The sequence below is a fragment of the Parus major genome, chromosome 1 (genome assembly GCF_001522545.3).
Source record: "Parus major isolate Abel chromosome 1, Parus_major1.1, whole genome shotgun sequence".
NCBI lineage: Eukaryota > Metazoa > Chordata > Aves > Passeriformes > Paridae > Parus > Parus major.
This window is the reverse complement of record NC_031768.1, coordinates 12,539,932-12,567,458: the sequence shown is the minus strand read 5'-3', so window position 1 is coordinate 12,567,458 and position 27,527 is coordinate 12,539,932.

Sequence of the window (27,527 nt, the reverse complement as noted above, 5' to 3'; positions counted from 1 at the left end):
CACAGTTTTTTATGTGATTACAGCTGCAAAACCCCCAGAGGCTCTTTTTTTAAAGTTTTAATTTTTTTCTTGTTTTCATTTTTTTTGAGCTAACTACAAATGGTTTGGGGGAAATTTTAAAGATGAGAATTTGTGTTTGGTTTTGATCACTGAAATTTTTATTTTGATGCTTTTCAAGGGTGTATTAGAAAAGAATGCAAAGTTTCCTGATGAAATGTGTTTTCAGTCAGTTTTTTTTACTTGGAAGAAATGAATCAAAAATTTTTAGTCAGCTTTATCAAGCAGAGAGTTGTTTAGGATTCTGCGTTCAGCAGTGGAATCTATGTAAATATTATACATTTTCATTTTCTCTATGTTCCTAACTGTGCTTTCTGTTACTAGTTTCTTTGCATAAAGTACTAGATTGGTACCAATATGCTTTTTTCCCAAGTCAAATGGTTAAGTCCTTCAGCAGTTAAATAAGATTTCACCCATTTCAGTGAGCAGACTATGCTGAGTGGAGGGCTGATAAATAAGTGGACCAGACATGGAGTATGTATGACTGACTGCTGTCTGAAAAACAGGCAGACAGCATTTGAATTCTACCCAGCTCCCCAAACCCAACCACATCTTGGTTGCAAAGTCCACGTCTACATTATTATTTCAACTTGGATCTGGAGTGTGCTTTTGAAACAAATCTGATCAACTCTATTTAGTATGTTTTTGTTCACACATTTAAGAGCAAGTTCAAATAAATGGGTTCCTTTCAGACAAAACAGTCAGATGGTGCACTTGTGTGCTCATTCTACTAACACACACCCAGTCTGTGGACATTGGTTTCAGATATTCTGAAGCAGAAGTCCCAGAACAAGTGTAGTGTGAATGTTGGATCCTCAGCATTGTGTCTCTTACTGTGGTTGTTTCTTGCACCTTACAACTGATTCAGCCAAAGTCAATACTCAGTGTTCAATAGCTTGGTGGAAATCAGAGAGAAATCCTCAATTATATACATATATACATATATATACACACACACGTGTATATATATATATACATATTAATACACACACACACACACACACACACACATATATATATATATATATATATATAAATGCTTTTTTATTATGAAAGTAGGCTTATATTTTATATTTGGAATTCAGCTAATGGGCATGATTTTGCCACAGAAGTGAAGCCAGATGAATGAGAAGGAGTCAAAGTCCACCTGAAAGACTGCTGCTGTAGAAGCTGAGGAATATAATCCAGAAAAGGGATAATTTAAGTTCTTACTAATGTAAAGGTTGCAATTGTGAATGCTGTCCAAAGCTTGTACAATGTCACCACATTGTACAAGCACAAGCTCACCTCCCTGAGAAAATTTTATTCTATATAACTGTTTTCTAACATTCTACAGCTGGATTTTCTCTAGTATTACAGTGTTAGAAACCTTGCTCCAAAGGTTGATTCTAGCTCCACGACACTTTCCAGCTTTACATCTCATGTTCAAATGAGTTATAATTCAAGTTCCTTGATTTAAACAAATCCTTTCAGTAGCTCTTTATCTCCTGAAACAGATTCTTCCATAGAGAACAGACACAGTGTTTCAATTTTCAGGACAGTGTTGGGATACTTGTACCCAGAGTGAAGTTTGGACAGCTTCCCATGGTTTATCCATGAAAGCATCCAAGGTATTTTCTGGGTTGTCCGGCCACAATCAAAGAAAAGCCCCACCACTGGGGTTGCTGATGGGTTGAACTGTAAAAAAAGTATGTCAGCATTTTATTCAGGATGAAGCAAATGTGCTAAAAGCTTGCACTAATAAACAGGAAACATATGTTTGCCTAAAGCAAACACAATTTTTGCTCATGCAAAAGTCATGAGTATGTGCAAGGAGTCTCTGAGGTTTTTGAACAGTTTTTAATATGAGATGAAGCAGCTAGGTAATAGACTTTGGCAATGTTGAGAAGAGGAAATGAGAAGAGAGTCCATAATCTTTAGGACTATCACTCTTCAAGTATCTTAAAAGAGAAGAAATGGGAATTGGCTATAACCTGGTCTTGTGTGTTAGCATAGGTACAATTGCAAGCAATATTATTAGCATATAAATTGATATTGTGCAAAAGCAGTCTTTTGTTTGAGGGTAATGGCCACGACACTGCAAAAAAAGAGAGGCTTATGTTCTAATGTAGCAGAGGAAGCAAACAAGCAATTTACACTGTAAAAACTTGCTGTTCCAGAAATGTGACTGGAAAAACGATCTATTTGTAAGCAATCTTTATGCTGATTTGGGAAATTTTGGAATACAATTGCTTTGTTCATCAGTCCAGCATTGGTTTCTGTTAAGGCATTTGATCCTCTTGAAGGGTCAGATTTTAACACTCTGGCAGAAGTGAGAGTATAAGAGGATCAGGATATAAATGCTGCAATTAAGATTTTTAAAAAAAAAATATTTTCAATGACAAAACATTAAGATGTATATTCATAGCATAAGGAGTGTCTGCAGGTCCTCATTTCACTGATTCATAGCCAAAGAAACACCCTCACCCAACAACAAACAACAGGTAACATTACTCATCCAAAAGCCAGAACCTTAAGAAAACAAAACCCTAATTCAGCAGCTGAAAGCTCTGAGTGTATCTTTGAAGCACTGAGTTACTTTTTATTAACCCACTAGGGGAGGATCTGTAAGACTTTTCAAAGGCTTGAACACTGGGCATGAGTCTAAATATCTTGCTGAACACAACCTAAATGAATAGCTAGGCAGTGCTTCTTGATCAAAACCATTTTGGTGTGAGATGGATGTTTCCACACTTAACTAAAGCATGGCACTTTGCCTCTGCTGGAATTTTACAGTGCAAAGAGTGCTGCTTGGGGTGTTTATGATATAGAGTAGTGCAAGCTCTATTAGGCAACCAGTTAGAGGTAAAAACATAAACTCTGTGTGAAGATCATCTGGGTAATTAAATTACTAAGTAAGCATTATGTCAGGTGGGGGGAGGATATTGTTATTAATGATTATATTAAATTTTGACAACAGAAGGCAGACAGGTGTCTTCATTCCCCTCCAGATGATTATCTCTTGATAAATCAAATTCCCCTCAGCGGCCTTATTGTGATTTCAGAACAGGCATATTATTAACAGTACTGTGTTGTTCTATATTGGAAAAGATAGACTTCAGCAGGCTGAACAGAACTGCCAGCAGAGCTGCACAAATCCCATGGATCAGTGTTTGGACTGTTAACTGGACTTTCACATTGCCTATTTGCCTCTGGAATGTGAACTTCCAGTGTTCATTTTCAATGTATATCCTAGTGGGTAAACCTTCATGAAAATATAGTTAAGTTTAGGAAACTAAAATTACTATGATGCTAAGAATAGTCACCTTCTCCTTGTCATCAACCACCCCTGGTGGCCCACACTGTTCTCTCTTTAAAAACAGTAGTAAATTGGGCTTCCCAGCTCAACCAGGAGGTCGATGAAGCAAAGTGTGCACCTGTGTAGGGTACAGATGCCAGAGGAAAGAGCCTGCCCCATTGCCTACATCTGAGGAAGCAGAACTGTTGCAGTGTGCTTCTTGTTAATGGTATGTTGTGTTGCTTAGGTTGATGGTTTGGTCCAAATGAGACTCTCCCACCTCACATTGTCAATCTACCCTGAGTCTCCAGTCAGTCCTATCTTAAACTCACCACTTCGGAAATCCCCTAAATGTTGACATTTGATTAGTCCATGTGACCCAATTTTCCCTCCCTACCTGCGTCATTGGATGATGGTTTTGTGAACCCTGCCTTTTACCCTCCCCAGGATATCTCTGATTAGCTGATGTTTTGTACCCTCCCTTTGGACCTTCTCCCTATTTCAGCTGTTGCACGTTTGCATTTTCTGTCTTTTGCCCCCAAGATTGCCCAGAGCAATAAATCCTCTATTATCCCATGCAAAAGACCTCCCTCTCATCCTTGTCTCCTCAGAGCACAGACTGACAGCCAAAAAGCCATAGAGCAAGTGCTCTGGTGGCACCTTGGGTCATCCTGCTCCTGGGGTGTGACCCACTTCTGGTGCAGGCTGAAGTGACAGAGCCAGATCAGCTCCAGCCCGATGTGGTAAAGAACAGACTTTTCTAGCCTTACAAGCAGTACATCTCTGGAGCCCTCTGCTCTTGCTGGACATCTGACCTTGTAGCTGGGAAGATCCTGGACAGAGACAGGAAGAAGTTTCTTGCAGGACACAGGAGTGTTCAGAGAAGGGCACCTGCTTCTCCCAGGGCTATGAGGTAGCTTCAGAGAGGCAGCACAGCTTCTGTAGCACAGCCATTTCTCACTCCCCATCCTGACTGCTGGGAGCTGCTCTGGGAAGTCTCCCTTCTGACTGAGCACTGGGACTGCCCAGTTGTCTTAAGTACAGATGCCAGTAGGTACACCTGGCTGTGCAAAGCTCAGGGTGTGCTGTGCTCTGCTGGGCATTTAATCCTGATACAAAAGATGCACTGTTTGTTTGTTGGTTTGTTTGTTTGTTAGAATATTGCAGGCATCAATTTTTCTCTCTTGCCACTAAACAGAGAAAAGCAAACCCCAAAACATATTAATAACATAGGTTAATCTGCTTTTGTGTTATTAGTATGATGTATTAATACAGGGACATGGACTACTTTCTTCCATATTTAGTTAGTGTGGGTATGCAGCTTTGCTCATATACAAAAAATAAATCTGAAAAAAAAAAGGTTACTATTTTAGTTTTAATTTATACTCAAAGACAAGAGGTATGGTTTCTCTGCAATAGTTACATTTCAGCTATTTGAAGCCAGCTGAGTGCCAGCTGTGTGCCCACAGCCTCTCAAGGGTGTGATTATTTAATGATAAAACTAATTTTCCTCAGTGCTCATGATTACCATTGCAAAAATTATTTTAACATAAACTGAAGTGGTGAATTTTTGAGCGGTCAGAAGGCAGGGTTGGTTACTCAGAATATTGAGCAGCCTTTTCAGCGGAGCTGTGGAAAGTCCCATAAAATAACACTACCTGTCAAAATCTAGGCTGAAGTCTAGAGTCCAATTTATCTTAGAGTGGCAAATAGCCTGCCCAGCTGAAAAAGAAAAATTTCTACTACGCCACTAACATCATAATTTTTCGTTGTATTTTCTTTTAAGACAACAGTTCTTCCAGGTCAAATGGGCTTTATAAGCATTATATTTAGCATCCTCTGATGCCAAGACACTGCATTGGGAAAAACTCTCTCTTCACTCAAGTTCAGAATGAGCCAGACATGGTCCTTTTGATTACAGAATTATAGAATACTTTGTGTTGGAAGAGACCTGTAAGCTCATGGAGTCCATCTGTGCACGAAGATGAAGGCTGAGGGATGTGGTGGGCACTGAATAGGACCTTAGAAGATGGGGTGAAATTTTGAGGCACACAAAAAAGCCATTGTGATGATTCTTATGAGATATAAGGTACCCTCATTTTAAGGAAAGCTTTTGCATAAATCACTAAGTTTATACTTTCCCTTCTTTTCCAAGTGATGATGCGTCCCCACCATTGAAAGGTCTGCCAAGGACCATCCTGTCTTCAGTATTTGGAAAGGCAAAGGAATGAATGACATCTAATTTCTTATTCTTCTCCTGTTGAACTAGATATTATACACTAAAAAGGACAAGAAAATGCATTTTTAAATTTGTGAGATAAATTGTTAAGGTAGACCCAAAAAATACTTCTAGGCGGGACCTTTCCAAAAATGGAAAACTATAAAAAAATTTGACTTTTAGTTGCATCTAGAACTTGTAGATCTTGATGCATTCTTATTTTTTATATTTCTCTAAATTTTAAAAAATATTCTTAATTTCTCTTTCATTTTTCATTTCTCATTTGACATCTGAAACGGCTGCCAAATTTAAAAAGAGAAAATCTAGTTCCAAACAATTTTGGTTTAAAAATAAAATATTTTAGTCTTATTAAAGTAAAACATTTGATTTTGAAGCTTTTAAATTTTTCATATTAAAATATGTTTTTTATTTATGCCTCTCTAAAAGTTTAATATTTGGATAACATTATTAGCAGCTAGAAAAAAACCCCAAACCTTCTAATTTTTGTGTTCATTAGCAGAATCTGCCACAGACCGATGGTTCCAATTGATGAAGACAACATAAGCCTAGAAAAACCACCATTAGTCATAAGCATGGGTTTTCTCTGGAGAATTTCAACCACCCTCTGTTTGGGAGACCTTGCCAGATGGCAGCTGATTGCAGTGCAAATTTCTAAGGAAAAAGTGGTACCAGCATTTGCTGTCTGATAGTTGTCAAAAAATTGCAGGATTAAAATTTCTATATTTTTAGGTGTACTGCACTGAAAGAAGCAGCCATCTTAAAATTAAAACCAAGGGATAGAGTATGGGGTATAAAGACTATATCTGAGGGTTATTATTACCCTGAGTTATTATGTAAATTATTCCCCTTGCTCACAAATACACACATGCTTTTTTTCATCCTGATTTAAAACATAATTGCAGTCCTTGACAGATTGCCATTGAATTTTTTCTCATAGAATGAATTAAAATATTGAAAATAGAAAAGGATAGAATGGAACATTATGTCCTATTATACTAATCAAGTGTACTAAAACTAACCCCTCCACCCCAAAACTACCTCCTGCTGCCATCCATTGCATCAAGATGGGTTATGCATGAACAAATCCACTTGGCACTTTACAAAATGAGGTCATGATAAGTGTATGAAAAAAATGGAATCAAAGCCCTTTATAGCTGGCAGGATTCTGTCTTTGTAGCAGTGAGTTTAAATCAGGGCAGCAAGATCATCAAAGTGATTACAATTCCTTACAAGAGCAAATTATAATTTCCTGTTTCCTGACTGTCCATTCACCTTTTCCTACAGGATGCTGTAGAGCCAATGGCAGGAGTTGACTGGAAAGAGAGACCTATCAATTGTCAGGAGGGTAGGTCCAAGGAAATCTGTAGAAGAGGATGCACTACATGTCACTTCATGGGTAAGAAATCCTCCTGTGCCTGATGGTCAAAGGACAGGGCAGCAGAAGGAGGCAAAACAGAGCAGCATCCACCCCTGACTTGGAGCATCCATTAGTAGGACCTCTGTAAGACTTGCTTCCCCTCCACAGCCTTTTTTATGGGATCCCTTCTGCAGTTATATTTAACTCAGACTGTAACAAAAGGTCTTTTGCTACTGAGAAATAACCAGGTAGTGGGAATATAACTCACCATCTTCAGAGGGGCTGTTTTTATGTACTGTAGCAATTTAATTACTGTGACAGTTAGTCAATGCAATACAGCCCTTGTGTAAACGAGGCGGAGCTCTTTTTCCTTTATAAATTAACTTTGAAGTATTTCTCTTCATTTTGGGATTAATGAACTTGAGCAACGTCAAGCTCTTGGTGCACTGAGTTTTTTGGGAGGTGAGTTCCAATTTAGTTCTGAGTAGTGTCTTTGGACATATTAAACCAACAAATCTAAATAAATTAATAATTGACTTTGGCTTTGAATTGGTTGGAAAAGATTCCCCAACACACATTTGGGTATGCCTCACTTTTATATTGTTGGTGATGTGCACATTTGGCATATTTTCTAGACAGTGGCTTCCTGTAGCAATTCCCCTCCTGAACACTTACGTTTTAAACAGTTGCAGATTTCTGAAAGGTCTCCCAGGAACTCATCTCTTTTCCTTTCCTTTACACACCAATAGAAGGACATATTTCACACACTGAGCATTTGATTAGGTCAGTGGCCCGTTTCTAGTGGTATCACGTCCTGGAGCTGCTCCTCTCTGCTCAGTGCAGTTTAGTGCCCTGTCGACTTTTAAACTATTTGAAAATGCACTTCAGATGTGATAACTAATTTTGCATAAAGAAAAGACATGATCTAATGTACCAACCTGAAAGGATCGTGTGAAGAATAATTTCAGACGTTTGCATATATTGAAGCGTTAAGAAAGATGTTCTTCACTCATTTAATGTGCATACACATTTTCAAGACCGGTTTCTAAAAATGTGACTACTCAACACATTATATCCTCTCAACTTGTAGTCTGAGTAATTCAGGTATGATTCTATTTCAGGTAGCAATGAAAGGAAGAAAAAAGTTAATAGAGGTAAAAAGAATAGAGGTAACACTCTCCTCATAGTGACGCATTTTTGACTGTGGCAAGAAGAGAAGTGCTGGCCTGGTTTTTACATATTAATATTTAACTTTGTATTTAGAATTTGCCAAGAGAATTTTAATTATAGTACAGATAATTTTTTTTCTCACTAATGATTTAAGAACCTGGCATTTTTTTTTTTTTTGCCACTGCTTGTCATGTAAGATGATGAAATGGGCTTCAGTTGCCTTAACAAAGACTATTTTGACTAATTTAGACCTTCAAGGATGTACCCACCTGCCTCCACTAAAAGGATACAAGTTCCTCTTGGGTTCCAGGTTATATCTGCCAACATTCATGGATGCCTCAGATACCTTGGAGGATCCAGAATGGGTGTTTGTGCTGAGGCAGCTGAAACCCATTTTAGCTGCCTTTATTCTAATTTGAAGTTACTTTTACATATTTTCAAAAGCTATTGATTTTTTCTGAGTGGTTCAATATGGGCATTCAGTTTATTGCTTTATATCTGGAAACTGTACCTTGTAATTGACCTCTTATATTAATATTTTCCTTGCCTGTCAAATAATATTTTGACATCATTAAACATTATTAAATTCACTATAACCCGGAAGTAACATGCAATTTCGGGGTGTTGGTTAAAATAAGAATTATCCAATCAGGACAAAAACTACACAAGGTCTCCTTGGTGGTTTGTTATAAATTCCTGGTTTGTCAGTTAAGTAAGTGGTTCTATTGGTTAGTTCCTACTAGCCTATCTTACAAATATATAACTTTTAAAAAGCATGAACAATAATCATGATTTAGACTAATATTGAGGTTCCACTGCTCTGGCTGTTTGGGAATCAGGACACTGCATGAACTACAAATACTCAGGTCTGTGCTGAATGCAGAATTAGTGACATATAAAATTAAAAGTTTGTGGTTGTCATGGTTTTTAGCTAGCTTAAGCTAAATACTGACTTTTTGCAAGTTTTTGCATTAATGAAATTAAAGTGCCTCATCTGTACGGGAAACAAACTTGGGAAGAATTGCGAACACAGTAAAATGAAAATTCTCTTTTGAGAATTTTGTGCTCAGATGATATGGAGATGGGTAGCAGCATAAAATCTTAAAACAAATTTGAACAAATGTTCAAATATTCCCCCAGCACACATTTACAATATTTGCAGCTAGTCATCCATTTCCTACTGAATGCTGTGTTCTGGAAACCAAGCGAAAAAACAACAGTAGAGAGGTTAATTAATCATAAATGAGTCTCATACTAGAGAATTTTTATTAGCCATAAAAGACCACAGTAACAGCTCCACCCTATGTATACAATAAGAATATGAAATGATTATGGATATACTGGTCTTTTTTCACTGATCTGCTGTTTTATACTATAGGGAAGACAGAGTGTGACCTTCTCAGAGGCCCCTTACATACACTGATCAAAACCATAAACCTCTGAAGAAGTGTAATTTTGGTAGACAACACCATTTTCATTTTGTTTTGTATAAAGTGAATACCATGCAGATACCCTGTATTTTATTAAAATACTGGTGAAACACAAAAATAGTCATTGATAGGCATAAGGGAATTATTTTGATATTTCCATGTAATGGTCTTGCACAGTAGTTTGCCAGGCTGTCACGTGCAGATTGAACTGCACAGAAACATAGTCTTGGTACTTGGTGTACCACTAATGTCTGATTATGACGTGATTTGTTTTTTTGAAGAGGTTATAAATGCATATGTGTAGAGTTACTAAGAATTCTGTACTGTCTTGCAGTTTTTCTGTTCTTGAAGAATTGGTGTGGATGAGTACCTGAAGTATCTGAACATTTGAAAATTTTATTATGGTATTTAGGTTATTTAGGAGAGTAAAATAGACATGCAGATCATCTCTCTCTTGTGAGAGGAATTTGTATGACCATAAAACAGGATGCAGAAGGAAGACAGCTTGGATTTTCTGCTTGTAGAATTGCTTAAAGAAATAACTCAGTTCAGGAATATTTAGTAAGTGAATGTTACTCTACCTGAACCAGAATAGTTTAATTCTGGTCCATATTTTGAATATTAGGAAGGATCAGTTTGCACTGTTCTAGGCAGTGTTCTTCCCAAGGCAAATTTACTGCTATTTCTCCTCTTTTCGGTGTGAAAGTAAGAGCTAAACAACTAGGCTTGTGGAATAAGCCTATGAAAGATGAAAACCAGGGCATGAATCAGGAAAACTGAGCAAAAAAGATGGCTGAGGAGTTAGCTCCGTGTTCTAGATTCTTTTTATCTGTCATATCTCTGTTGATTTGCTTGTTTATTTAAACATTTTTTGTTTTTAAATTTTTCAAACAATTTAAGAAGGAAATTCCATGGAACAGTGTCAATAGAAGGGTATTTCGGGGTAGGTTAAGTTAATTGACATGGAAAAATACTTCCATTTATAGTGCAAATTAGAAAGAATTTCACTGAAAAAAAATTACTCCTGTTAAAGACTAATTATAAATGAGCTTCAGTGGAAAATTTATATGCTCATTTGGGAAGGATCTCTGGCTTTTGCCTTGAAGTGCTGAATGATGATTAAAATAAAAGGTATTCCTGCAGTGGGGCCAAATACACTATAAAGGCTGTACTGCACAAGCCCCAGGTTTCCATAGTGTGGAGCCCTTAAGCATCAACTCATGTTTTCCAATTAGCACTGACTAATGTTCCTCTGTGTGTGGCAAAAATATAGTCAGTTGTTTATTCCTCCTGGAAGCATATGAGCAGAAGCCCCCACTAAAATTATGTATGTGTATATATACAAATATATATATATATACACATTGTAGTCCTTTGTTATGATTGAACATATATCATGCTATTTTTTTATTTTAACCCCCCCACCCCTGAGCTATTTAGGATTCATTATAGTATAGTGTGACGTTTAGCCTATGCAAAATGGTTGCCTGCTGAGTAACAAAGAAGAGTTATGAGGAAATAACTGAAAAAATAAACTTATTAAATTATCCATAGCCTAGCATGCATAGCTTGGATCATAAAAGATTTAACCAAAGGCTGGAGCAGGGCTGCCCAGCTCCTGCACTGTGTGAGTCCCAGCTAAAGGCTGTCACACAATATCTGGGCTCAGTGTCCAAGTATATGAGTATGGAAGCAGTGTTAATGCTCTCAAACCTTATCTGAGCTTCTGGAAGCAGAACAAAAACCAATTTTATGGTATTTTATATTATGTGAGTTAATTCAAACTATGTTTTACAAAATTGACCCTTGACACAAGGGTCCAAGCAAGCATAGAAGGAAGAAAGCAGATTGAGGACCTCCAGGTTGGGCAGGGAATAGGGCTGGGGATCTTTCTAGAAATGATTGACCCATAAGTGTGAAGCATAAGAAGTAAGTATTAAATAATATGTCTGCCTTATGTACTGCTTTGCCTGAAATGTTATTCCTCACAGAAGGCATCATGTTTATTACCACTTTTAATGTCAGAAAGGTTTGTAAAGCGAATTTTCCCAGAATTTTAGACCTAGTTCTTCCTTTTTTGCAGCTTGTTGGATTTCTTCTATTCAATCCCAAGGATATTTATTTTCCCTCCCCGTGATTTGCTCCTACTGGAGGATGCTAGAGATCCTAGATCTCTTCCTTAGATTAGCACCACAAAATATTACACAGTTTGAATTTAAACAAGAGCAGATCAATTTCAGATGTGGTGTAGGGGTAGTGCACTTTTCTCTGGCTGCCACTTTAAATGTTCCTGAGCATCCCTCTGTGCCTTGATTTGGTCATCCATAAAATAAAGGTAACAGACTTTGGCTTAATTTTTTAACCAAAAATCTCCAATACCTGTTGGGGAAGAATGAGATGTATATGCTTAAAGTTCATTACTATGCCCACCACATGCATGTGATGCTTGATACCTTCATCCCCCTCACTCCCCTCCCCTTCCCTCTGTATTCCATGCTTAGATTTTGGCTGTGCCCTCCTGTTTCACCTCTTTTCTAGTTTATGTTTACATCTAACTCATCACCTGTTCTTCTTAGGGTCTGATCTGCTGCACATTTCCCATGATGAATCTCTATCTATATTACCTGAAAACATGCTTAGTTGCAACAAAATTCTTGTTTTTTTGCTTCTAGTGTTTGCAGAATTTCTTGATTAGAATCCTCAGTAGAACTAATTAATGTAGCCTATAAAGGTGTATTTATACATGTAAGTGATCTGAAAAATGTTAAATAAGTGGTTGACATTGTGCATTACAATGGGATTACTCAAAGTTCACGAAGTTAAACCTATGCAGGATGTTGGAGCATCTGGAGCCATTGATTTAAAGCAGCACACATTCATTCATTCACAAGGCAGCAAAACTCTCTTGAGCTGAGTACTGTGGTGAACTTGGATTTTCTTTAATTTTTTTTTTCACATGATGGTTCTTGACCCTCTGAACAGTAAAGTCTGGAGCCTCTTCAGGAGAGTAGGATGTTGTCTTACTTTCACACTAGGAATACTGTCTGTAAATGTGACAAGATTGATAACTCAGACATTAGTATTGGTAATTAAACAGTTAAGGAATAAACCAGAGGGAAGAAAAGGAGCAATAAATGGTTATACAAGGTTATCTCTAACAGGTTGACTAAATTAAGATGTGCCTAAGCTCTATGCCTTTTCTAGCCTGGATGGTCTTTAAATGTCTCTGTGTCAGCTCTGAAGTCAGTTGTCCTAGAAGAGGGACCAGACTCTGGTGACAGTGGGAGTTTGCTGCTGCACACTCACCCAGGACAGCTCATTGTCTGCTGACAGCTTGTTTCACACGTGGTTTATAAATGAGCCCTCAAAGGCCTGATGTTTGGAAATCCAGTTGAAAATTAATTTTTCATCCAAAACCCTAAACCAGATGGTACTTGGCCAGTACTGCTGTTTGGAGCATTTCAGTGTGTAAATAGCTAGCCAGTTTCTTTTGATGAGGGTCCTCTTCTGATTCAATAAGCTATAATCCTCTTTTAAATGTTTGGACAAATCATTCACCAAAGTCATGGCAGGAGGATTAAATGTGCAATTCTACACAACTCCTAGAATTCCTAAAATACCTGGCTGAAGCTGGAGTCTGATACACACCAGAAGCTGTGGGAAACAAAAATATAATTTCTAGTCTCAGTGACAGGAACTAAATTAGAGCTCAGAAGCCAAACACCTTTGCTGGAAATTGTCTGATACCTGCTGATGCCAGTAATTGCAGCTACTCTGCTAAAATAAGCCAGAGTGATCATTGTCACTGGCAATCTGCTCTGAGATAGCAGCTACTGCAAGCAAAGGGCTTGATACCAAGGTAGCATGTGCCGATATCAAAAGATGACATGCACAATTTCTCTGGAGGCTTCTAGTAGATGTCAGACACCTGGCATGGCCTCCCCATGCTACATCTGCAGGAAGCCATTTCCTTGCATTCTTTCTGTGGTAGACTGCTTCTTTATGGGTTTGGGCCATACTCTACATGATTTGGCTGTTTGGATACCAGTGTTTTGCTCTAAAACATGTTTTTTTGCCAGATCTTTCACTTTAATTGTACACAATTTGTTTTAGTAGAGAAAAACAGAGGGTTGAGCTGCTTTGAGCTGGCAATGTTGATAAAAATCTGGAAGAGTCTTTTGCCTCATTAAAAAAGTCTTTGGAGACATGTTATTCTTATCTTCATTTTAACAGTTCAGACTTTGGATGGTATGTGCACTTAAAAATAAATTACCTTTGGAATAATACAGAAGGTGATGAGATTTTTGGAGACAATGAATGCATTCTAGCTCTGTAATAATTTCAGTTTGCTCGAGGAACCAAGGCTAATATATGTAATACTTGGATTTTTCCAGCAGCATGTTTCGTGCTGCAGTATGCCAGGAAGAGAAAAGCCCATGCACAATGCACCAGATGTGCACAACTGTTTGTACGGAGAATAAATCTTCAAGACAGGCTGCAGCAATGTATTTTTCTTCATCCCTTACAGCATGCTTGAGAAGAGTGCCTTTTAGGCAGAACTCTGAGAAGGATGAATATGTATTATCCTCAGCCTGAAATGCTCGTTCACCCTCTCTGAGCTCCTCAGTTGTGCCCATGCTCAGTCCTGGAGACAATGCTGCTTCCTAATCTGCAAGGCACTCTGCTGGCTGCTTCCTCTGGAGGACATCCCTTTCTCATGCTATTCATGGGATTTCCAAACAATGAAATTTGCTACTATATAGCTGCTTAACTGAAAATAACCTAGTGCTAAATAGCTCTGATTGTTTTTTAATGTTTGTGTGAGGAGGGAAAGGAGGCTTTACAAACACTGCTGGTATGAGGGGTCACTTGTCATTGAGGAACCACAGCTGTATCACTTACAACCATTAGGAACTGCAACCATGGTGGCAGCCAATAAGATCAGAATAAGAACACAATAAATACCTGTTGCCTTATCCTCTGATTTATTGCTTACTAACATGATTGTACATTTTTTATTTATTCTAGATATTATGGTCTGTCTAGACATTACTTTGTGTTAGATTTTTTGTAAAACACTGCACAGTGAGGAATTGATTCTGGAAGAAATTTCTTAAACATTGATAGAGTGCAAGTGACACATTTTACTGACTGCCTTCCATTATTCAAGACAGGAATTCTGTATTGTGTTGGTGTGTTTTAAAAGAAAAAAGAGTTTTTTTACATGCCTGTTCTTCAAATGTTTAATAAGGAATTTGAGTGGTGGCTCATATGGCATTAACTACTCTGAAATATATACTGTTACTCACTATGTATTTGTCCTCTCTGATGTTAAAAGCTATGAATATATAAAGCAGTCAAAATGAATCCTACTTATTGCTCACTTTCACACAAGTAAATCCACAGAGCTCAATGTCTACTATAAGCAGGTAACAGCTGGTAAAATAGCTCTCACTTTACCTGCCTGCAAAACTTCTGTAAAACATGCCAAATCTTGTGATTCCACAAAGATATTTTTCAATAATGAAACAGAAGATGAAATGCTTGAAAAGAATTCAGCTCTTGCTGACACAGGGCAGAGATGCATGGATTAAAATGGTAAAAAACCCTAGTCTTAAGCCTTCAAGTTGAGTTAAGTTCTGAAAAATTTACCTAGCAGTGGGCATCCTGGATGTTTATAAATACAGTGGTGACATTTTTAAGACTGTTGTGAAATTCTGCCTTCATGTAGAAAGAAGCTGTTTTGTGCCCTGATTCTATTCACCTCTCTGCCCTTGTTTGTGGTTCAGTTAATGGGGAACCAACTACTTGTGGTACATCTGCAGGTCACATTTTTTCTTCATGTAGTCCCTACCCAGCCACAGCTTTGCCACAGTTTTATTGGATAATATTCAGTTATGCTTTTCATTTTGACAGATGCTCTTCAAAGTTCTGTTCAAATTACAGCAACAAAAAACCTTCTCATCCAAGTTACAGCTCATTATTGGACTGTTTATGTTATCTCAGGGCTTCTTAGACAAAGAAACTGCAAACACTACACTGAGTTTATGTGAGCTAACTGTGAGATTATACTCTGGATTAATCAGTGTATAATCTCATACAGAATAAGATCTGGTAGTTACAGATATACTGTTGCCTATGAGACAAAACACAAAGTGGTCTTACAATACAGTGGCCTCAGCCTTTTTAAAGGCACTTTTATATATGATTGGGATAATTTACATCAGAGGATTATATTCCCTCTTTGGGAAAGGTTTGTAGCCAGAGCTGGAGACAGTGCAGGGACTGTGCCAGAGGATGCTTAGATGAGCTGGCCTGTGTGCCAGTTCTTGTTTGTCCCTGGTAAAAGCTTGCACTTTTTTGGATTACAGCCTTATCCAAGTGTCTGGGCAGAGCAGTGGAATAAGCTGTGTGTGTGGTGACTTGCTTGTAACCTTCTTCCACTTACACTGCTCTATAAACATGTTAGGCCATGCTGACATCAAACACTTTTGATGGAATGAAATTTGTAAAGATGGTAGATTTAATCCTGGACATATAAATGAGATTTTTATGCATAGAGGGCATATGAAATGCATAAAAATGCATTTCAATCACTAACAATCTCTGAGAATATGGTTTAGAAAGCTCATGTGTACCAGCCAGAGGAAAAGTTAATTTTGTATTAATTTTCATAGAAAACATGGTAAGATGGAAATTGAAATGGAAATCTGCATTGGCCAGCCAGCTTCCAGAGGCACTGTATTTTCTTGCCCATTAGGAAATGTGTGGGAGAGAAGCATTTTCATGGATCTTACAGTGCAGCACTTGGCACTTGTAATAATGATAAAGTGGTTAAAGATACACCAGCATTTAATGGAGTGACTATTTCAACCAGCTCTGCTCCTGTATTTGAAGAATTCAGTGGTACCAGGGGAATCCTGTCTGCCTTAAACCCAGAGAAACTTTTTCCTGGGTCCTCTGTGCTAGAAGGCTTAAACTAGCAAGGAGTGACAGTGCTTTGCCCTCTTGAGCTTCTTAAGGTTTCATGGTTGCAAAGGCAAAGTGACTTACAGCTCTCCTATAGCCTTTAAACATTTGTATGCATATAAAATTTGAAGTGCTGAAGTGCTAAATTGGCTGAGCTCTAAGCCAGTTTACCTCTACATGCATAATAGTTTAAGCAGTTGAACAGAGTCAGAGGTTCCTGTTGAGGACAAAATGCCTGCAAAACTTCTGTGGGTGGTAGATTTCCTGTGCTTTGCTTCATGTCTTGCTGGCAGTAACCTGTAGCATGACATAAATGCAAAAAACACTGTGGCTTCACCAGGAGAGATTAAAAAATCTGCTGGTTTGAAGGCTATTGTACATTTAATTTGGTTTAAAACTCACTTCCCTAGATATCTACTATCTATATATCAATGTGGGTATCTAAATAACTTTGTGAGCCAGGAGACAGGGCTCCTCACAATTTGCTCTTGAAAGGTATGGCAATATTGAGCTTGCTGTGACTCGAAAAAGATGTTTTTTAAACAACTTGAGCTATGGAATAAATTATTTCTGTCAGTTACCTCAATATTTATTCACTCAGGATTAATGTAGGGCAGCTTGGTAGCCAGAAGTGCAGAAGGAGGAAGATGGGCTTCCTGAGCACCAGAATGAATACTGAACAAGAGATTTGAAAGCACAGGATAATATTTCTAAGTTTATTACCACCACCTTCATAATCAACAAGAGTTAATGTGCAGCTAAAGCCCAGCTAACAACTCTTTCCTTTCATATGCAAGGAAGAGTCACTCTGTCTGATGGCACTGGCAATGCAGCAGCTACAGATAGATTAGTCCAAGTGAGGGGCTTTGCTTGTTTGTGTGTTTTGTTTTGTTTGTTCTTTTTTGTTTACACAGAGTGAAGTTAAGCAATGAAATACTAGGTTTGTACAGGTACTTTTCTGACAATGTTCATAAAAATGCTCAGATTTCTCCATATGAAAAGCCATCAAGAGATCCAGGAAAACTAAGAAAGCAAGAAGAGTGGTAAGTATTTTTTTTTTTCCAAGCAAGGGATCGTGAGTCTTAAGGTGCTGCTTTTTAAGGTGTATTCTCCTAAATTATAAAACAAGATGAAGCTTATTCAGCTTTGAGACATAAAACTGCATTGTATGGTTGACTCTACTTTGCTGCTATTCTTTCAGTTTTCACATTCAAAATCATACATGAACTAACTTCTAGGACTGAAATATATACTATGGAATTCCCTTTAGCCTGACAGACATTTGGTCCTTGAGATCACAAACTCAACCAGGCTGCCACCAATCCTGTCTCCTTTAATGAGCTCATCCATAACCATTGGATAATTCAACATGCAATGCAAATTCACTAAAAATTAATCAAGAAAGTTCAGAATCCTGGTTTAGTTCTGTGTTTTTGCAATAGTTGACTAAGACTTCTGAAAAGCTAAGCCCAGAAACTATCTCTAGTGTCCTTCAGGGATCTAATATATAAACAGGAATTGTGCACTTCTAAAAGTATTATAAATCAACATTTTCATTCACTGCTAAAATATTCAGCTCCTTAAGACTTAAGAATTTCAAAGGACAAGCAGGAGGCCTGTGATGCTGCTGTGGAGCTCCAAGTGTACCACTACCAGATTTTGAGACCATATGCAAATGATACATGGTCCCACTCACCCATTTTCCAGCAACTTGTTGCAGAATTTTTGGCAAATGTTTGTTGGTATTCACAGCAGTATTTTGCACCACTTTGTTTCAAACACAGGTGCTATTCTCAGCTTGTCAAAATACAGTAAAATAAACGAAGCAGAATGAAAGTTTTAACATGGTTCAAATTCTTAAGTGTGGTTAACATATTCTTCAGATAAAAATGGTGCAAATTTCAGATAATTCAGGTATTTCTTGAGATAAAAATAAGCAAATGGCCTTTCAATTGAGAAATACACTTGCTCTTTTAAAATTGTGCTAATTTGTTTCTAGCTTCTTGAAAGAAGACATGGCTGGTGTTTTTATTATGAATTTATGGTTAATAAATGAGGAATACTTCTCAATTTATTAGAAAAATCATGGATATTGTTGGAAAAAGGGAGAGACAAATGCCAGCACCTCAGAAAAGATATTAATAAGAATTATGATTGTGCAAGGCTCTGTTTTTACTGTATGATTCTTTTGCCCCTACTGAAAAATTTAAGAATTGCTTCAATTTTTAATACAATAGTTACAGAAGATGATATTTGTTTTAATTCCTTATTTAGCTTGGTAAAATGTTCAAGATTATTTTATTTCAATATTATTATATATTATTTGATTTCTGTGAAACATGGACAGTTCCTAAATGTCAAGGAAAATAACACCTTTTGAACCAGTAATCTGAATTTGTTACTCCTGAGTGTGAGTGAAAAATAAAGCAGAATCTTAAATATTTAAGAATTTTAGACTATATTCTGTATCACAACATTTTTAACGCTATAAATAATGCTAGATAAATTTGTTCCTTGCACTGAAACGTGATATTTTTTAAATGGAAAATTATAAATATACCCAAAGGAAAGGCTGTAACTCCCTAGTATATGGCCAAAAGAAAATCAAATGAGTAGGTGTTTTTACAAAGAATAGGATGAATTTCTCCTAATTAAAAAAATCAGATAGCAGACATACCAGATCTTTACAAATCAGATAGTCTTAAACTCTACATCTCCTTGCCACACAAATACCATCAGAGCTGCAAATGGAGCCAGCATTTGACCTCTGTAATTTCTATAATGTGACAGAGTAGGGACTTCAGAATCCCTGATGAGATGGTGTTTCCAAAAGTGATGTCAAAGTAATCTTCCAACCCTGCCCCTTAATGCAGTTAATAAGATACTGAAACTCTGCTGTAATCCAAGGAACTAATTGTTCATCCTCTTCTATGCCAGACTGTTTTGACAGTGAATTCCTAGAAAGGAGACAAAAATCTAACCTTCACTGGCAGAAAGAAATCTAACATGAATTAAAACTTGTTAATACCCCTGTGACAGTTCCAGGACTGCTCTTTAGATGATTTACCTTTAAATGAGGTATAAAACTGTCTTCATTTAGATAAAGCTTAGTTACGATTATTTCTACTTGCCAGATGGGATTCACCAGTATCTCTTGTCTTTGTATAGAAGATATTAGCAATATGCGATGGAGCAAGGCAGGGCTTGCTGCTGTCTTGATGGGATGAATTTCTTTTTCTAGTTTATTTAGACAACAGTCTCAAACACACTGGTCACCTTCAGACACATGGTCCTTGTTAAAAAAGAGCATAAGGATGAATCTATATATAAAAAGACATGTTTTTCTTTTCCCTCCAGCAAAATATTCATAATTAAGAACAGTTTTTACTTAACATACTTTTAATGATAGCATTTTCCAAGGTTTTCCACACTGCCAAAATGACACTGAAAGAGTTAACACTTGTTTCTCAACAGATTATAAACTCCAACACTTTCACTTACTGGGGAGATAAAACTTAATTATCAGGGTATTTTCCAGATAATTTTATGTTCCAATCTCATTTAGAGAGGGTAACAATTGTTATGACCTAACAATTATTTTAAATAATGAATAAAGCAGCTGTGGTTTAAATTAAATTGTTTCTAGAAAAAAATAAAATGAGGTATTGCGTTTTATCAAATTCAGAAACTATTTGAATATTCTGATTTCCAGGCAGATATCCAGAACTGGTGTGCAAAGAAGAAATAAAAATGTATCAGAGTGAGATAGATTTTGTATAAACAAAATTGATGTGGACTTTGGGCCAAAAAAGTTGAAATAAAAGGTAGATGGGGGTTACACACAATTGGAGGGAGCAGTTAATACTAAAACTGTATCAAAAAAGAAAGGGTAAATTAAGATTATCAGAGGGCAGAATTTATGGAGCTGCTCCAGAACATCATTGTTGTGAACAATGGCATTAAAACAAAACATCTCCTATGGATGTCTGTCCTTTATCCTCTCTCAACACACTGTAGATCCCTCATCTCTAGCCTCAAATGTGAATGCTTCTGCCTTCTTACAATTCAGCCAGTTCCCCTGTGTTACCCCTTGCCTCTGCAGCCTCCTCTGCTCTCTAAACAGCATTTTGGGAAAGGCCCCAAGGATGTTGCTGCTTCCAGGTTGCAACTGTGCTGTTCAGGTGTGTATATTTGCTGGCCAGTGTGTATTTGCTAAGCTGCCACCAGGGCAAAGAAAATAGATAATTGTTAGATTTGGGTGGCAGAATTTGTGTTAGATGAGGTAGCAATTTGTGCTGCTCTCTCTATTTGACTGTCTGTGCTCATGACAGTACTTCCTTTGAGACTGCTCCTCTGGCAGATTTGTTGGAATTGGCTAATGACTTCAGCAGCTAAATGGGAAAGATACTGAGAGGCTTATAGAGAAAAAGGCAGGCACATGGTATTCTCACTTCCTTGAGAAGCTTAGGGGAGAGAATAAAACTATTTTAAAGAAATTTTGTTATTCAGCATATGATTTACTGATTTTTCATATCTTGAGGATAGTGATAGGGCATAGCCTTGAATATTCAGGAAACAGAGCCTGAATTAAGTTCTTCATGTTCTCATCTGTGCCATTAGAAAAGAAGGTTTAGTGTGTGAGTCCCCAGCTGAGCAGACAAAAACCTGAACACCAGGGTTAAGTCCCTTAGAGCAGATGAAGGTACATAACGGTACCTAAGAGCATCAGACGGGCTGAGGACACTGGAGACAGAGAAGAGAGGGAGATGAGGAAGCATTTACAGAAAGCAAAGTACAGATTACTGTAATACACAGTAACACTCTCATCTTACCAAATAGTTTTGTAATAAAGTACAGTACAACAGTGGCCACAGTCCCCCAGGTACTGATTTCATTTGTTATAGAGTTTATTTTCTTAGTAGCTAGTGCAGTGCTGTGTTTTGAATTCAGTATAAGAATAATGTTAACATATGGGAACTGGACTGGCTGGGATGGATAGTGGCTTAGCTCAGGTGACTTGTACAGAAGGCATAAACCTGAGAGCGTGGGAGGAGTGATCCTGAAGGATGGAAACTAGGATGTTACTGGGATCATTCCATAACAGGCCATGTTTCTGGTTCTGGCTCTCAGTTGGTTCAGGACCTGTCACATATAAGGTCATGTTGCTGGTCTGTGTTTGCCATTGGACCCCTGCCCTCAGATACCCCTATCTATTGTTAAGTTCACCATGTCCCTTGGTCTTTGGAGCTTGCCCCAGAATGTGTGGTTTCTGCAGTTTGTTATTTTACCATCAATAAAGTATTTCAGACAACTCCATTGTTCCCGTCTCTGTTTTGCCACGCTCACCTGGCCAGACCAGACTTGGAAGTGCAATGAGCTGACTGTGATAACAACACATTGCAATTTTAGTTGTTGCTGAGCAGTGTTTACACCTAATTAGGGACTTTTCAGTGTGTTATTCTCTGCTCTGTGAACAGGTGCACAGGAAGCCAGGAGGGAACATGGCCAGGACAGGTGACACAAACTATCCCAAAGGATGCTCCATAGCAGGTCATTCCCAGTATTCCAGCTGGGGGGAATTGGCTGTGAGGGGTCATTTGTCACCTGGGGATAGGTGAGTGTGTGGAGAGCAATTGTATTCTGCCTCACTTGTTTTTCTTGGGTTTTATTCCTCTCTCTCCTTTTGTATGCAGTATTATTGCTATGGTTATTATACTTACATTTTGCTTTATTTCAGTTATTAAACAGTTCTTATCTCAACCCACAAGTTTAATATTTTTTTTTTTTACAGTTCTCCTCCCCATCCTACTGTGGCAAGGGGAAGGAGTAAGAAAGTGGCTGTGTGGTACTTAGTTGCCTGCTGGGTTTAAATCACAACCATTTTCCTGTTACTTTCAATTCCATAAAGTCTCTATTACTTTGCCCAGGAAAAAATTATCTTCAGTCCATCACACCCTTTGTGAGCTTCCTACCAGACCACTGCAGTCTAAAGGGTGAATGGCATCAAGACTCAGGGGGACAGCTAAACTCATGAGGTACTTCATGTAACCTTAGTTTCAGAGCACAGGAAAAAGCCTTAATGCTTTTTCCAGTCTCTCCCAACAGACTGGAGCATCCCATGTTTAGTGCCCTTTGCCCAGGTGAGCTCTCCCATCCTGGAGAAAAAGCATAATGGCCCTGAACAAAGGGATTAAAAAAATTGCTGGGCGTCTGCTGGCAATTTCTGTGGCAGAATTACATTTACCACAGGGGAGAGTATCTCTCACCTTAAGAGTAGGGAGATTGGTGAAAACACTTTTTTTGGGTGTGTGTGTGTGTGTGTGTGACTACATGAGGGCTGATACTTCCTATTCATTCTGCTTCAGTATATAATATTTGGATTCCCAGGTATGAATATCATCCTCTATGAACATAAGTGCTGTCATTGTTCTTTTGGGGATTGTGTATGAAGTTTGAAGGCCTTGATAGTTTCATCCGACTTTCCAAAATTTTACCCTTTTATCTGAATCTACAAAATACTTCGAGAAACATTCTTGGTGCACTTGAGTTACAATAAAGGCTCAGCTTCACAGCTCTGGTTTAATCCAAGCTGTTGCACACTTGGCAGTGGCAGCATTTGAAAGCAGCTTGACTTTCAAAGACTGATCATAGATTTACTTAAGCTGTCTAGACAGTAGTTATCTGTTTTATACTCCAGCTTTCCAAAACAGGCATCTAAATGGTGCTTTCCTTTTGCCTCTGATTAGTGAGGGAGAATGGTAGAGACTAGATCAATAACTTAAAAGACTTGAAGAGGCCATGACTGCTTGCAAAAATGAAAATAACAAGGTATCTCAAAGACTGGTGGAATATTTCTTCTCAGGCCTTAAATGCAGTGCATTTCATTTGCTGTATTGATATTTCCAGCCCATTTTAGCACTTGTTCTCTCCCTGGTACTCTGTTTCTCTCAATTTTCCTGTTATAACAGGAGAGATGGTAAGTTTTGGTTGGCTCTTTACCTACCATTTTCCCCCTGAAAGCTTCTCTCCCTAAAAAAACAAATTATCACTCACTTTATTAATTTTAGGCTGTACAGAATTAAAAGATTCCAGACAGGAAGAAAGAATTTAATAAAGAAAACACTTCTTGTGAAGCATTGATAATCCAAATACCACTGTAAAACACAGTGCACAGAAGTCATTCTACAAGCCATAACTTTCTGCTGCTTAAATGCTTTTTTAATGACTTCTTAGTCCTTTGAACTTTAATTTCCAGCCATCCAGTGTGTGATTACACACTTGTCTGTAGGTCTCTGTAAATACATCTATTTTTGTTGCATAAATTTTATGTTCTTTTATGGAGTTTATGTGGAATGGGACTCTGGGTGAATTTTCTTGTAGTGCAGAAATAGCCTGTAGGAGTCCTGCAGTGTTGAATATCTCTTGTTCAGAGTCGTTCACACTGTCATCCAGGATGTGGAAACTCATTGACCAAGTGACTTGATAAATATAGCTCTGATTTTATATGTTTTCTGATTCTTCTACCAGCCACGTATCATCTCAGGTCTCATGCTTGAGGTAGAGTGTGAGGACTAGCTCTTTGAAACAGAATCCTTGATCCTAGTTACTTATAAACTTTTTTTTTTCCTATCTTTTCTTTTCAATTAAATATTGTACTAGAGTTTAAAATTATACCTTGGATAATTGATTTTTAGATAAAGAATACAGGAAAAAATATGAGGCTTTTTTACTAAGGCATGATACTTCATAATACCTGCATTATTATAATTAATTGGAGTGTACCATGTTGAAAAATAACTAAAAGAATATAAACTGAAAAGCAACTGTGAACAAGACAGAAAAGAATACTAGTCCTAGATTTTTTTTATAAAAGTAAATAATCCTCCAGAATTTGAAATATGATGCAAAATAAGAAGGATCTTGTAATCGGTGGGACAGGGCTGTGGGACAGGGAGTGAGAATTGATGGCAGTTTGTTTTGTGGTAAGTGATAGGGCAGAGCAGTGAAAAAGGGGCCCCCATTGAGCCCAGCTGGGCTGTGTCACTCCCATCTCATCCTGCAGTGCTGTGCTCTGGGTGCCCAGGCTGGCTCTTGGTAACTGCTGCGTGTGCTCAGTGCAGAGCTGCTGCCCTGAGCCCCACCCCACTGGTGCAGCTTTCCACCTGGCTGAGAAGCAGAAGTTTTGCCTCACCACAGACATCTGCACAGCCTCTGCTTTGAGAGAAATGTCCATGTTTCTCTGCATTGTGGAAAACACACTAGAAAATCTATGTTTATCCAGGAATGAGCTAGTTACTGGCTTGATTGTCTGTGAGTCTAGCTCTCAGACAGGTCTTCTCATCTTGCTCAGGTCTCATCACAGGAGCCAGCATATTCTGAGTCATGTATCTGGCAGGATGTGAGACCACTTAACAGGAGCTCAAACTGGGACATTTTGGCACTCTGGTGTGATGCCTTGACTCTAAAACCTGGTAGACGCTGGGATAGGGTGGAGCCATCTCAGGTTCAGAAATTCTTTCTTGGAAGGAAACCCATGACACAATTAACAAATAAAATACAGATACTGCAGCAGGAACGTGCCTCTGAATCCAAGTGTGACCTTGGACATGCCAAGCAGTCTATGAAGTACAATGCTACACCAGCTTCTATCCTCGCCACAAGATGTTCATGCTGCAGAGAGAAAGCAGTCCAAGATTTCTGATTGCTAGCTAGATTCACATAAAAGATAGGGCAGTGTTCAGCAGAGGTGGATCAGGAATTTGCTTTCTCTGCTAAAAACACTGATTACTTTATCCCAGTGAAATTGGATACCACATTGTGAAGCTGAGAAGAAACAACTTTCAAGTGAAATTCTTCCTCCCTAGAGGAAGTGCCAGGGTAATGGCAGACCTTGTTTTTACTGCCAATTTCATATGAATGGTATTCACACCTGTAGGATGGACAAGGAGATAAAATTTGTAAGATAGACAGAAAAAAATAAATAGTACAAAGCCAGAGAGTACTACAGTACTCTGTTCTACGCTGTGGTATGTCTTGTAAAAGCTGAAAGTTCCTGCCATGGACAGCAACATGAGATAGCAATGACTGTAGATTCCTATCTCAACATCACTCAGATGTCATTTGGCTTTATTAAAAAAAAAAAAAAACAAGTTTCCTGCTTCTTTAAAAATCCAAAATTCTTCCATTCACAACTGTCTTTCAGTCTATCATTCAGATATGCAATTATTTAACTACACAAACATTTTGTGAACAAAAGAGTAAAGAAGTCATCAACAAAAAATGAAAAGAAAAAATACACAGAAGAAAATCTCTTTTTATCCTCTCCTCTTGGTGCTTTCACATTAATGTGCATTTCCTTACATGTTGTGTTTTAGATGATGGCAAATTCTGTTGGATTTTTGGAAAGTGGGGAGAAAAGCCCGCCTACATGAGAAATAATTGTGCTGTACAAACAACTATCATAAATTTGAAGTAGTTTTTGTTGTGTCTTTTATTAATGCAAGCATATGTGTTTGATTGAAATGTGAATTACCTTGTCATTTTTTCAATATTTTTTAAAATAAATTGTTCAGATTAGTTTATTTATATTTATTGTGTATCCCCTTAATGGCATAGGAATTTAGGGTGTAAAAGCATGCTTTAGACATGGATTTTGAGTCTCCTCTGACCAGCCTGCAGGCACACAAGATGAATCTCAAGGTAGGAAGTTTGACCTATCAAATGCATCCATGTGGTGCAGATGACCTGCACGTGCAGAAAAGGCTCTTGTTGGACTAGAGAACATTTGTAGAGGAAATGGGTAAGAGGTAATAAATGACAGATACATTTGATTTACTGCATTTATTCTGCCTAGAAGTTCTATGTTTTGTGTTAGATGCCCTGAATTCAGAACAAGTCAGGTTTACTTTGCCTCTTGGGATGAACTATGCAAATCCCAACTGTAATTTATATTTTATAGCTTGGGTGCTGCTGCAGAAATAGGATTCTTCCATCCAGTCTCTGTATATATTTTGGCATCTATTGCAACTGTCTAACAAAAAGCAAACCTCTTTGTTTTGTAATCACATTGACATACATTAAGGAAAGCACATTTGTGATTTGTCTCTTTTTAATGATCTCATTAAAAAAGATGAGGATGTTTACCCAATTTTCATGTCAAATTTGATTTAAACTCTGCATACAAGGTACAAGACATCAGATGCATTGGTATATGGCAGAGTCCATTTAGACTAATTCTTGGTGTAGGTGTTGTAGACATCTATTTACAGACTTGCTGCTCTAGACCAGGCTCCTGTTACCGACATATGGAGAAAAATTCTAAAAAAAAATCAGATGTCTAATGCCTACAAGTACCTGTTTCTCTGCATTAGCTATAAAGGGAGCTCTGCTGTGTGATAAACTCAATTGTACATGTACTCTTTGAAGATATTTACAGTTCCTGCCTTGTTCCATCAGTATTTTCTGTAGTAGCAGAGGGCTTCATATCCTTGGCAAAGAAGCTCGGAGCATAAGATGCAGCTTATAGACATGACTTGCATTTACAACAGAAATGTTTCTGTTCTTATCCGTTATTATGATCAGAAACCTGGCTTTCTGAAATAACTAAGCCCAAATATTCTCTGTTTCCTCAAGACAACAACAAAAAAAAGTCCGATCTCTAAATTTAGAAAATGTTAAGTTGGCAAATATAGCCAACTGTGAGGAATCAGTTTTGAAGTCAGGACAACCTAGTGAAAATTTAAGCGTCTTTATAAAAAGGTTACAAAAAGTAGAAACAAATAATTGTTAAAATAATTTAAGATTTAAAGGTACCAGGCACTATTGAAATCTGATAATACAAATTTTCTTAATGGCCTTCTGTTTTTTCATTTCACACAACTTAAAAGTCTTGCCTGTCCCACCCTAAGTCTGGGGCATTTATGATTGTGAAGTATTACGTTCCCTTGGTGGTAATTGTAGTTTGCCATTTATTTGACAATAATTGCTTCTCTTTCTGCTCCACTCTAGGGAGCATCTGAGGACACCAGC